The sequence below is a fragment of the Bombyx mori genome, chromosome 12 (genome assembly GCF_030269925.1).
Source record: "Bombyx mori chromosome 12, ASM3026992v2".
NCBI lineage: Eukaryota > Metazoa > Arthropoda > Insecta > Lepidoptera > Bombycidae > Bombyx > Bombyx mori.
In genome coordinates, this window is record NC_085118.1 from 7,536,227 (window position 1) to 7,551,013 (window position 14,787).

A 14,787-nucleotide genomic window follows, 5' to 3' on the forward strand; every position below is an offset into this window, starting at 1 on the left:
TAGCTTTCACCCTATAGTTCTGATTTAAGAGCTAACCAAATCAAGGTTTATTAAAATGAACAATTAACAAAAACAATAACAAATTTGTTATAAATAAAATTCAAATCACAAATTTAAAGTCATCTTAACGGAGCCGGTTCATTATCTCGGGTACAGCGCGGAATATTTTTCACCCGCCAGATAATCTCGAGTTCTCATTATCAACAGACAAACAAATTAACAGCACTAAACCACTTATCATCCACAATCCTTGCTGAGATTTCACAAGGTTTTATATACGACAGTTTAATGTACCTACGTTGTTTTTTAATTTACGTCCTGTTACACATTGTTGCCACTGTCCTCGATTTTAAGACTAGTTTATTGTGACAGTTTCAAAATGTACAAAACCCCAAAAACACACAAAAAAATGTATCCACCTTATACATTTGAATAAAGACTCCGAAATTTTCGAATCTCTGCTCAACGTATTTACACGTTTAAAAGGAAATAGCTGCGTATCTTAATCTGTTTTTAAAACAAATATAATACGAATTAAATCAAGTTAATTAGACAATTGAACGCAATAAAATGTGGCTTTCGTTGCGCGTATTGTAATGTAAGTAATATTATTATATATTTTTTTATTTCAAGTTTTGTGAGTGCACCGCTTGCTTTACATAAAATCCGCGGAGGAAAATCAAGGATTAGGCCACCAAAACTATAGTGAATGAATGGTCGTTCCCGGCAATAAATCGGGCTCAACATTGCAAAACGGCAACAGACTGCGCGTACTCGTAAAACTTTATTTTTATATTAAAGCCGTAACTCTAGGACGCCCATCTGTAATCCCCGTTGTGAAACGCGAATTTCACCTAGCTTTAATGTATAGAATGCATATAGGTGAATTAATTTACAGAGTGATATGGTCGATTTCACAATATTTTCTTTCGTTTCTTATCTGTCTTACTCTATTAATCAAATTTCGAAGAATATTAAGTTTTTGCAATTTATTTTTACAAAAAATCCCTAAATAATCAGAATTAGATTTTATGAGAATGAAAAAAAAATCCGTATACAGAATTTTGACTGACCTTAGGACCCACCTTAGATAAATAAAAATGTTTTTTATTTATTTATTATTTAAGCAAGAAGGCTCTACTTCCATTGAATACTTCGAGACAAAGTGTCCGGGAAACTATAAAGAGAAGACAATTACTGAAAATAACTTTCAAAATCACTATTAACCAATCATTTATATCACACAAAAATCACACGTACGCCAACTTAATATAGTAAATGGAGGGAAGAAATGAAAACTCCAAAAAAAATGAATCTGATTTGTTGTTTTTTTCGCTTGGCAAACGAGTTTATGCACATCTGGTGGTAAATGGTTCCAGTCACCTACAGAAATATCTTTGAACCGCTTTAAAGAAATTCATGACACAGTACTAAGAAAATGTCTCCGTGCATTTCTAGAATTTTATTCAATATATTTATAACCTATCTGAATTTGAATTTGAACTCTAAATACGACTCAGTACATTTGATTTTCCCAATAAATCGGTACTTGCATACGAAAATGCGGGAGAATACAACAAAGCGAATACCACAGTCCACAAGCCATATCCAATTAATTACGTCGCGTTTGCCTGCAGTAGTCCGTTGTGCAGTAAACAATGCGACCAACATTACCTCTATGCACGTTTAGTGGCCTTTCCAACTACGAAAATTAAATCTGTCCACAATGCAAGGCTGGGCGGGCTTGCAAGGCGCTCACAGTAAATTACATTTTAGAATAGTTTACAAAATGTAACATTGAATGACGTCACATTATTCTACTACTCCGACTCCGTAGTTAAGCGACAAGAATCGAAAACCTAGTTGAAAAATAATATTGGAATGCTTAGAAACATACAGTAATCATTACTAATGTAGTGTAGATAATAAGCAATGTTGCATAACTAAACAGAAACTAAACTAGTTTAGTAACATTTTTTTATTTTTTTTATTGCCCTTGTAGGCAGACGAGCATACGGCCCACCTGTTGGTGAGTAGTTACCGTCACCCATGGACTTCAGCAATGCCAGGGGCAGAGCCAAGCCGCTGCCTACCGCTTAATACTCTCCACAAGCCTCGTTTGAAGAAGGACATGTCATAGCGCTCGGGAAACACCGTGGAGGGGAGCTCATTCGATAGTCGGATGGTACGTGGCAAAAAAGATCTCTGGAAACGCACTGTGGATGACCGCAGTGGCTCCATGTACTATATCGTTGCTAAGCGACAAGAATCGAAAACCTAGTTGAAAAATAATATTGGAATGTTTACAAACATGCAGTAATCATTGGTAATGTAGTGTAGATAATATGCGATGTTGCACAACTAAACAGAAACTAAACTAGTTTAGTAACAATTGGTTGGGTTCTTCAATAAAATACTGATGACATATTAGACATTTATTGGACCTTGCTTAGCTGGCTTTAGGCGAACGACTGCCCTCGCAGGAGCGTCGCCCGACATCACACATACATTTTTTTTTATTACTTATATGGGTGGACGAGCTCACAGCCCACCCGGTGTTAAGTGGTCACTGGAGCCCATAGACATCTACAACGTAAATGCGCCATCCACCTTGAGATATATATAAGTTCTAAGATCTCAGTATAGTTACAACGGCTGCCACACCCTTCAAACCGAAACGCATTACTGCTTCACGGCAGAAATAGGCCACCAGTAACACATTGCAATTTGCAACATTGCATATTATCTACACTTCAGTAATAATGGTAGGAGGCGGCTTGACTCTTCCCCTGGCATTGCTGGCGTCTATAAGCGACGGTAACCGCTTACTAACAGGTGGTCCGTGTGCTCGTCTGCCTGCAAAGGCAATAAAAAAATGGTAAGATTTTCATGGTCATAGATGGGCGTCGTGCTTATGCGCCGTTTGGTGTTTAAGTGGCTTCCGGACTCCAGGTACTCCGGGTATAATTACTAGTAATTACATCACAACATAATTACAGGGACCACCTATTTTAAAAGTTAATTCACAAACTAATATTTCGTGAGAACGATATGATGATGTCAGGTGAAATAAAAAAAATAAAAATGCTGTATCGTATTTCGAATTTTTTTTAATTCAATTTTTTCTGTACGAGCAAATGATCTCAAGGCAAATCTGGTAACAAGTGATTAGAAGAATCAAATTATGAAGGAATTCACCCAATTCGACGTGAGTGACAAGAAGACGTGAGTTTGAAATTTCAATTGTATTGTGGAACGATCGGCTCTCCCTTAAAACCGGAACGCATTACTACTTTGCTGCAGAAACAGGCGGGGCGATGGTAATATGTATGCAGCCTCACGAAACAGCCTACCAGTAGTAAACCATTTAGTCCGGCCATCTTTCTATTCCTAATGAAAAATCTGTGAAAAATGACAAGGAAATTTGGAAGGTTTTTAGATTCGTCCATCAAAATTACAGTTAAAAGAAGTGAAGTGATATTTTCCGAATGCTGCCAAACTCCGTCAATCACCCAATCTGAAGATGACATAAAAATTTCATCTAAATCAGTCCAACAGTTTCGTAGTCTTTATGGAACATGACAAACACATCGACTTTTAAAAATATAGAGTGAAATCATTATTGAAATAAATAATAGTTTAAAAAAACTAACAAAATACGCTTTTATAGAAAATCCAATATTATTTATTTTTGATTTTTTAGTTGAATTTCAATTTTTTCAAGTGTTTTTCTCAATATTTTGTTTAATATTGAATTGTCTTTGGTCCTTAAATAAGTATACCAAATTTCGAGTTAATCCGACGTTTTGAAGGGGGTAAAAATCATGTTGAAAGATTCCGTTACAAACATACATATGTCTGAAGCTAATAAAAGCGTATTAAAATACACTATCTATTAGCTTCCAAGTGTGAAGTGCTTATGTCATACGGTAATTAGGTATGTTTGTAGCGCCTGAACTGTTGAGATGTGTTTACCAGGTGTGATTCAAGTCCCACTTTGCGCTCAGCTTTGAGACTGGCATTTCTTTTGATGTTACAGTCGTGCAGGTCGCGGCGAGTATCTGTCAATGTTGACTCAGCCCTTCGGTTGCGACTGGTGTAGTCTACATGTGGAAACGTATTCTGGATACTGCGTAGCTTTTATTTTTTTAATTCAAATCATATTCAACCTTTATTTTATTCTGCAATCACATTAACGAGAGTGTTGGCCCTGATATTGTCGGTGTCTTGACGAGAATATTTTTTTTTTTAAAAAGTGGCTATACCTCTGGCATTTCTGATGTCCATGAGCGACGATGACTACTTATCTTCATGTGGGTCATAAGCTCGTCAACCAAAGGAGAAAATGTGGAAAAATAATTAATTTCAATAAAAAACCTTTATTTTAGTTATCGCCTATTAACATTGTGTTCGAAGGCACGTGAATTTACTACTCATGTGACGGATCTCCAGCAAGATCCATGGCTACCAGTGAGAACTATTTTCAAAGCATCCCATCATCTGCAGTAGCTGTCATGTCTGTATAATGTTTTCTAATTCTTCTTCGTGTGTATTTTCTATATTACTTTTATATTTTCATTTCTATCTGAAGTATGATTCATGTAATATAAAATATAGCGTAACCGCAGAGTTGATCTTCGTGCTTTTGTAACAAAGAATTTAATTGTTTTACCTCGAACAGCCGAAAACATTTTCGACTTCATATTACTGCCTCATAATCGGCAGCTACATTAATGTGGTAGTATCTATTGGTCGCTCGTCATATTTTCTAAGCAACAAAAAATCTTACTAGAATGTGAAAACGGGCACATAAATATTCACTCTAAACCTTAAATTTAATGGGGAACAACGCGATGAAATATGACAATTAACGGATGTGAATTTTTAGATGAATAAAAAAAAATTGTTCACTATTTTATCTGTGGTAATTATGTAATATAGATACTCTGTGTTCTACCTCAAGATCCCAGAATAGTCATCCCTCTGAAGCGTGTGCATTATAGCCAACTTTATTATTTTTTCCTACTTTTCATCACTTCATGCTCGGACTGTCTTTGATTCAATGGCTGTGTAATGTGCTGTTGCTACATTTATTTTGCACTCTCTATAGTGTTGCAGTTTATTTTGCATTCTCTTGGTGTTGCCAGTTATTCTACGGCGCTTTGAAGTCAAAGCTCTTTTGACTTTGCGGGGCGGCTTAGTCGGAGCTGACCGCACCGCGGAATGAATGATACTTTTCCCCCTGAATAGTCTCGTGTGTTTTTTAGAAGCAGTAGGAGGTTTTTAGGTTTTGTCATTTTGTTTTTATTTATTGCCTTTAAAATTTTTCACAGATTAATGCATAGATAATTTACGTCAATTAACTCTGAAGGATTAAAGTACTCGTAGAGCACGTTTTTCTTCCTAAAAAACAGAGCACCCGAACTTTTGTGTTATTTGTGGAATTTAGAATATGGAGATTCTAATTTTAATAACAAACACTTTAGCTTAGCTTTACGTTTATTTATTTCATACGATTTGGAACATTAAAGACACGACAATAACATATTGAACGGTGAAATATAATGGGAATAGATGAAAAATTATTCACACCCGCGCGTATTGACTGTGCACATTGACAAGGGCGGTCGCCCCGTGATCCCGAGAAATACCATTCAGGGCTGTCAATTAAGAGTATTATTACTAAATGAGTTAAACAGCGAACTGTATAAATATTAAGCCCAAATAAATTACTGGTGGTAGGACCTGTTGTGAGTCCGCGCGGGTAGGTACCACCGCCCTGCCTATTTCTGCCGTGAAGCAGTAATGCGTTTCGGTTTGAAGGGTGGGGCAGCCGTTGTAACTATACTGAGACCTTACAACTTATATCTCAAGGTGGGTGGCGCATTTACGTTGTAGATGTCTATGGGCTCCAGTAACCACTTAACACCAGGTGGGCTGTGAGCTCGTCCACACATCTAAGCAATAAAAAAAAATAAAAAAAAGAATTAGCCTTATCAGGACTATCGAAGCGGTAGGCAGCGGCTTGGCTCTGCCCGTGGCATTGCTGATGTCCATGAGCGACGGTATCCACTTACCTTCAGGCCGTCCGTATGCTCCCCTGCCTACTTGGGCAATAAAAAAAAGATATCGAAGTCTATGATTTTAGTTTAAAATGAGAAATAGTTGCTTAGTGCTTTATTATATACTCACGATGTGTACACACATTACGTACATCTCTAAACGCAGCTGACGATACATGATAATATTATATAAAAAAAAATTGTAGCGTTGTTTCTTTTTTTTTTATTACCCTTGTAGGCAGACGAGTATACGGGCCACCTGATGGTGAGTGGTTATCGTCGCCCATGGACTTCAGGGGCAGAGCCAAGCCGCTGCCTACCTCTTAATACTGTCCACAAGCCTCGTTTGAAGAAGGACATGTCATAGCGCTCGGGAAACACCGCGGAGGGGAGCTCATTCCATAGCCGGATGGTACGTGGCAAAAAAGATCTCTGGAAACGCACTGTGGATGACCGCAGTGGCTCCAGGTAGTATGGATGAACTCTACTCCGGTGGCGGGCGGTGCGATGGTAAAAACGAGATGCCGGTATCATCTCTAACAATTCCTCAGAGCACTCCCCATGGAACATACGGTACAAAATACAGAGTATAAAATTCTTTAAGCATTTTTAAGAATGCAATAGGCATTTCGTGTTATTGATTTAGTAGGTAACACTTTAATAAAAACCTAAACAGTTTTAGACTTGGACTTTGTGTCATAAGGTGTGCGATGGCATTCATGCGCTGAACCCTATCTAGGTCCTACGTAAAAACCTTCTTTGAAGCGCAATTTCTATAACTCTGCAAAGTTTCCACACAATTCAGACACAGATGTCAATATCTCATTTGTCTCGAGTAACTATTGACCCACTAATTATTTGCAGGCTACAAATGCGAATAACACAAGTACCTGGTACAAATTATCCAAAAAGTGCATTAAAAATAGGCAATTTGATGAAAATTATCCGTGAGGGCTCACAATATGTACATACATACATCAACGCACAATAATTGGCACAGTTGCTACGATAAAATTGGTGTACCCACAGCTGTTCCATTATTAGGTATTAAATATTTAAGAAGTTCGCATTCCTCAACCCTGAACAAGCGAACGTGTTTAGAAACGATCCGAAGTCGGATGTCAACGCGTGACGCGTTTTGAATGTACCGCGGTTACTGACAATATGCGCGAATCTTTTTATCGAAAACGTACACTCTTCGAAAGTCAATATTGAAACGTGAAGATCTGAAGCGGCAACTTCTTAATGTCACAGTATCATGTAGAGAAAAAAATTGGAATTTTAAACAGTAGCAATTCAAAGAAATAAATGGTAATATCCATATTAATGAGTAGGGGAAAGTGGGGGAAACGCGAACGCTGGGTAATGCCGAATTCAATGGTTCTGATATGTTAGAAAGAAATATCCTAATTTTATTTGCCGCCATTTCGGAGATCACGCCACTACTGGTCCTAGTCAACAACACGGGAGACGCGGACACACGTTCTTATAAAGGTATGCATTTTTCAATAATTTGTATGTTTTAGATGTAATTCTTTGGTAAATTCAAGTTGGTGTAGCTTTACTTCTATTTACAATAATAATTCAGCCTTTACATAGTGGAATAATCACATATTACTCGGCTAAATGACAATGATGTAGTAGGCAAAAGAAATTTATCCAAATTTGTTTTTTGACCTTTAATTATTTTCGATTCCGCGGGGTAAAGACGAACACTCCATGTCGGTCAATCTCGAATATTCGCCGTTACCCCACTCCCGTTTGTTGGCTCTCCGTTAAACCTTTTTTTTATATTATTACAGATGCCTCGTACTTACAAAAGAAAGACCGAACTGAAGTATAGTTTAGATCTCGAAAAGGCTATAGACAATGTTGAATCCAAAAAACTCCCTCGGTAAATCAGCAGAAACATGAAATGTTCAGAAACATGTAAAAAACCACTAATTTTGACCATCTAACGAAAGAAGTGTTAAAACAGCCACGGCCTGGACAAAAACCTTTATTTACAGATGATTAGGAGACGCAAGAAAACAAGAAAAAAATGTAAAGTATGCCAAAAAAGAAACCCAAATAAAAATACTGAAATGTAATAAGAAAACACCTTCAAACAAGGAGTTTGAAAGATTATTAAAGAATTTGAACTATATAAAATACTTTAGTGACTCTAGTCAAAATACGAAAAAAAAGAAAAAGTCGAAAAAGAGAATAAATACTACTTTTGTATTTTTTGTAAAGATAAATATATTGATCCTCCCGTTGAAGACTGGGTTGTATGCTATGTGCAAAAAATGGACTCACGAGAGTTGCACTGACGGACAGTCAACATCGTTGGGTTTTAAATGTGATCTATGTCGGTAATAATGTTGGTTCGTAATCACCCCACTTGGTGTTCGTATTTACCCGACTGATGTCGGGCAAAGCCGAACACTAAGGGTTTTGTTTTTGTTGCATATTGTTGCAATTTATTAAAAAAATAGAAATGTTGATTAGTGAACAAGTTAGACAGATAAGTAAACTTTATAATAAAAAAATAATCAAAAATCTGTGATCAAATTCCATTGTTTTATTTAAGTTTTCCCTTAGGTGTTCGTATATCCCCCACTTTCCCCTACCTGTAGTTGTGTACTAAATATAACGAATGAAAAACTCTTTAATAATAGCATAGAGGTGTACCGAGCTGGAATTATTTTAAAATTAATAATACTACATTAAAATTAAACTAAGAACCTCAATTTGTTAGTTATAATAGATAAAAAACTTAATAACAACAGACAGACAATGTGGATGTGCATACTTTACGTATGTATGTTTTCCGCACCCCATGAAACCTAAGTTTTTGGGCCGTTGATTGTGAAAGTGGAACCTATAGTTTACTGATGGTACTACCTAAAGTACCAGAAACTTTTCTGTACAAAGTACGAATTGAATTATCAATCAACGACCTGCAATCGCATACCTACATAGAAACGAAGACTTATCAGATTGTTTAAAGAAAAAGATCCGCTTCTACAACTATCCGATGACAAGCTAGAACCAAATGCTTTATTTAAGGATTGAACGAAACTTAAGCTAAAAACAAAAACACAATGTTTTAATAAAAATAATACAGTTGTCTTTATTTGGGTCTTTGTTCATTTATAAATAAGCAAATTTATAATCCAATATGTCTTTAAAACATTTATACTTTTCACAAACTTAATAAACATAGAATATTTTTAATACTTCTTACGTTAGAAGTGTCAGATTATTAAGCAAAACCACATTGCTTATCGTCTTCCTGGCGACACAGCCACCCTCCGTCAATGATCAATTTTATTCGAAAGCATATTTGCGTAAAGCATTTTATTACAATCCACTATCCATCAATCCGTTAACTTCTTACCCCTTGACGAGGCCTTGTCAACAACAGAATAGATTGTGATCTTATTAAGTTTTTTTTTATTTCTTATTGTGGATAAAAGTAAGCAGTTTGACGATTTTGTTGCCATGGAATTCAAACGCCTAATCCTCTAGATAGTTTTAAAGGAACTTACCCGAGAAGTGTTAGCTTAAATATTTGTAATTATTTTTTACCGACATATTCAAATTACTAAACCGTAATTATTACTACTTATGATTAATACGTGACCAAATAATATGTCATCTCGCCTAATTTGCGCTTTAGAGGATTTTTTCATTTATTTACAATTGGCATTGTTAACTGACTTTAAAAAAAAAGCCGCTATCAATTTTTGAGTGATTGCATTGCGTAGTTATAATGTAACCCAATAATACGTGTCGTTTAGTTTTAGGCACGTTTTGACGCAAGCAAACAGGGCGGCATCGTATGTAGCAGTAATACTTTCATTTCATTTAATGTCCTTATTTGATTGATCACACACGACGTGTAACACACACAAATTAAACTTGACGTTTTTTTATTTATTTGGTTAATGTACAGAAGCGAGCTAACTCGTTGTTAGATTTACTTAGCACATCAGAAAGAAAACTAAATAAAAAAAAATACAATCTTGGACTCCGAGAGCTATTTCGACACGATATAATAATTTTGAAACAATAAAAAAAACTAAATAGCAAACTATTTTTCAGTAAAATTATAGTTAAAAATAATTACGGTACTCCAAACCGGATTAAAAAACAAATATTACTAGAAGGCCTTGTCGTTAAATAATATAAAGTGAATATTTCGATAGTAATACAATTGCATAGAGTGTCATTAATTTTTAGAACAAATTTTACACGACACTGTACCATGAAAGCAACTCCCGCATAATCTAGCTTTATTTAGCGACTAAGCATGCATTTTAGTGAATTTCAGTACTCCACGGCGGTATTTTGCATCATACATGGGTAATCTCATTAGAGCAACAATGGTAGCGCCTAATCTGATACGATAGCGCGACACACCAGTTTCACGGCTTTGTAGGAATGAACGAACTCATAACAATCAACCCTCTGTATGAACATTAATTAATTTGATATAGGTAATAGTCAGACTTACGAAATTCCTACAAAATACACAATACGGCAATTTCAAAAAACAATAAGTGTTGACAGAGTAAAGAAATTTTGCCTAATGTAGTTTCTATTTATTTATTGCTTAGACGATAGAACGAACTCACGGCTCACCTGGTTTTACGTAGCTATCGGAGCTTATGAACATCAACACGTAAATAAATACGTTCACTTATCTTGAGAAATAAGTTTTAGGTCTCAGTTTTATAGTACAACTGCTTCCTCACCCTTCAAACCGAAACGCATTACTGCTTCGCGGCAGAAATAGGTGGCATGGTGGTACCTACCCGTGCGGGCTCACAAGACTCCCTACCATGAATTAATGTAAGCTACTTTTCAAAATATTAGCAATCTAATTACCGATAGAATAGGTTAGGTTGATTAGGCGAAATAAAATCAGCACGCCATTAAAATACCACAAAAAAATGAGACAACAAAGCATGAAACTACTTAAAAATTCCCCAAGGAAACGGCTACTCGAAATATGTAATTCGACATAGCGATCCCCGGTCACTAGCCAAAATGTAAAATGGCTCCCTTGCATTTTTTCCTAAGTGCCATAAAATATGACATTTATTACGGTCAGATCTGCCTCAAACACTATTGATAGGCAAATGAGAGAGTTTTTTAAAAGAAAAACGATGTCTGCTTTTTATGTGTTCGTCGGATAAGGACGTTTTCAAGATGTTGCTAGTCACGACTATATTTTAACTTAATGTTAGTTTTTTTTAACATTTACACCGGACAAAAACTTCGGAGTTTTGTTTTCGACAGTTTTTAAATTGGAACTGCAAAAGGTTTGCTGAAATGCATAAAAATTAACATTGAGAAAACTTTGACGAAATTAACTTATCTTGAGTGCATAAACTATTTGAAAACTATTATTTTTTCCTTTGGTTTTCGTGAGTCTGAGATAACTGTGCCTGATTTGTTCCCAGTTATTATTATTAATATTGTAATTTTGTTATTCCCGACATTTTGAACGCTGTATAATTTTCGTGTTGGCAAATTTCTCAAGATGACCCGGACAACGGTGCATTTTAAAAAATTGATATGTCCTGCTAATTGAAATTAAAAAATAACCTGAATTGAAAAAGGATGGCTGGTGCGTTAGAAGACTTCATCGTAATTTTCCACTTTCTCGCCGGATCTTCTAAGCGTGTCACGTTTCTGATCCGGTGGTAGATTCTGCGAAGCACTGCCTTACTAGTGCTAGTGTTAGCATATTCTCTCAGATTGAGCCCGTGAGCTCACCTACCCGACCGCGCGTAGCCTCTTAGGCTAGCAGCGAGTACGTAATAAAAAAAACTCATTACTTCAACGCTCCTTCGAAGTTAATAAGGCCCAAAATTCAAGTGATATCAATTTAAAAATATCGAAATTGAGCTATCACTGTAGATAAGAGCGATAACTCAAAGAATAGGTCAAACACAATGGTGAGTGCCACCGATAATCGTATATTAAAACCCTTATCCCTATGAGCACCTTTGCGACAATAGGAAAGAATATAATGTCGAAAAGTAGCCACATAAAAATGACGTACGGTTCCAGCGATGTCGCTTAGACGGAGAAAATAGGGAAAGTTACCAATAAACTATAAAAAATGTTACTAACACTTATCTATAATTTACGGCATTTTCAAAGAGTTAAAGGTTTTAAATGTTGTCACAATTACTTTTAATTGTAACGAATGAAACATAAGGCAGAAAGTAAGTGCCACGTAATACCTTAGAGGCTGATCTGGTAGCCACATGGAATACAATCCATGTAATCTAGAATAGGGAAAAATAATGATGTGAACATTATCCAACTACCTATAATGGGATAAAAATCAATGCTATGTTTGAAATTGATATACTTGCTAGTTCCATATTCTCAATTTTATTCTAACTCAAAAAACTACTCAACGTTCTCCCAGTTGAAAATCGGTTTTCACATCAGGCGGCAAATGCGAAATCGTAATAAAACTATCCGTATGATATGTAAAGTAGCCATAATATTGAAAACTTCCAAAGTCCATCAATAAATGTGACGCGATGTGGGGAACCATTCGCCTTATGTTATGGGGCATAGTGCTGTGTCCGGTTAACGTAAGTTTTGTACATCGATATTGAAATTAGAAGAGGTCTAGCTGCCAGCAACTGAATTTGAAACGTTTCCTATGAATTTCCTCATTTTATCATAGGCAATTATTGGTTATCGGCAGGAATTAGGAGGTTCTGTAAATTTCTGTTAAAGTACCTAGATTTTCCAAAGTGGTCAATGAGAAATAGCGCTATTGTGAAAATTCCATCAGGAATTAACGATATCACGTATGTCGAGTAAGTGATTTAAATTGACGAGCTCTGAGATAAACCATTTAAAGTTACTGATGGGGATTGTAAGATGCTCGGATACCTTCATAAAAAGTGTATAATAACGTCATTACTTCGTCGTTACGTCGAAGTCAATTAAATATGCATTTTTAAGCATAACTCAAAAACTCGCAGTCAGATATTGAAAATTTTAAATGGGACCCCATGAGAAGCACCAGCTTTCAAATAAAAAGGAATCACCAAAATCCTATGAGTTTTTTTTTTTCGCCTCGTAATAAAGCATTGATTGTACAAAATTTGTAATTTACTATCGATATTACTATTTGTAATTTATCGATATTTCAAAATGTTATTTACAACACTGGCTAAAGCGTGAGGCGTCAAAACGCACCGACCGCAACTATCAAAGAGAAATCTTTTCCGTGTATCAATAACGTCGAACGCGGCGTCGACTAGACACATTGTGCTATTTTATGTCGATGGGTGATATCACATTATGTCGCGCCATTTCGATAAGGTTTTCAAGTTTTAACTTAGTACATTGACTATCATACTTTTAATACAAGATATCTGAACTGTGATTTCGTTGCAAATTACTAAACTTTTAAATTTGATGTATTTACGAGAATTAATAGGTTTTAACTACCGAGTTTGGAGGAAGAAACAACTAAGCCTAACATCATTGTATAATCCAAATGTCTCAATAATATACCGAAAATCCTAAAATAAGCACGAACCTATGTAGGCTTTACATTAATACTAAAAACAGACGAAAGTTAGCACAATATTGAAGTATCGACGGATAACACCTCAATCGTCCATCGAAACGTCACAATGTAATGACAGTAAAAAAGGGGAGATTAAACCGTAAAAGTTTCAATTATGTTCCCACCTCGTGCGATATAGGCTTTGTTTTATATCTAGAACAGAATAAATACGAAGTCTGCATACACCCGAAACAAATAAAAATTTCACGTAGGTATTTTTCATTGTAATAAATTTTGAATAATTCATGTATTATGTGTATGGATGGAGTGTGTATATTTGTGTAGGTACATGTGAAGAATGTAACTAAAGTTGATTTTAAAAATCTATAAAATTTTAATGATATCGGTCTTGGAATTTTCAAGAATACCTAAGTATAAATTATTTTATGTTTAACATATGGATAGATTGTGCACAGATTATCTAAGCAAGAATGCATAGAATGTAACGAAAGCTGTTAATACCGAACAGGATTTGTTTTTGTTCAGGATTTGTAACCAGATAATCGAAGTCACAATCATGTTTTCTATAATTCGCTTATGTTAGAAAGGATAGGAAACGTTTTTTCTTTTTAAATCATACATGATATATTTTTACACACCTGCATAATTTAAATTTGAACTCCACGGTGCTTACACGAAGCTTTGTAAGTTCTCTTTCGAACGATATTTTATTTACAAAAGAGTGCTTCACAGTAACCAGTTAATACTTGGATTTTTTTATTAGGCACTTACTTTAATTTGACAACGCATCGCTCAATTCAAGTAGGTACCCCGAACGTAAGTTAAGCTAAAAAGCTAAGTACCTACACTGATGATTATTGGTGACAGTGACCACTCAAGATCAATTGGCAGTAGGTCCTAATGTAAGGATAAACATCACTAACCGTTGCGGTCGCGAGGCTATCATACTTTTTCTTTGCACAACATGACCCTAAATTGTGATAGGAGAATGGGAACTACTTATACAAACTGATGATCTTCAATTAAAATTAATTAACACAGAGAGCAGTTTTATGATTAACACCAGATCTTAAAATTCATCGAATCAAATAATCACTTAGGTCAGAACATTAGTTATTATTATAGGTATTTGTTTGAATTCTAAATAACTTTATTTTCCTTTTTTAT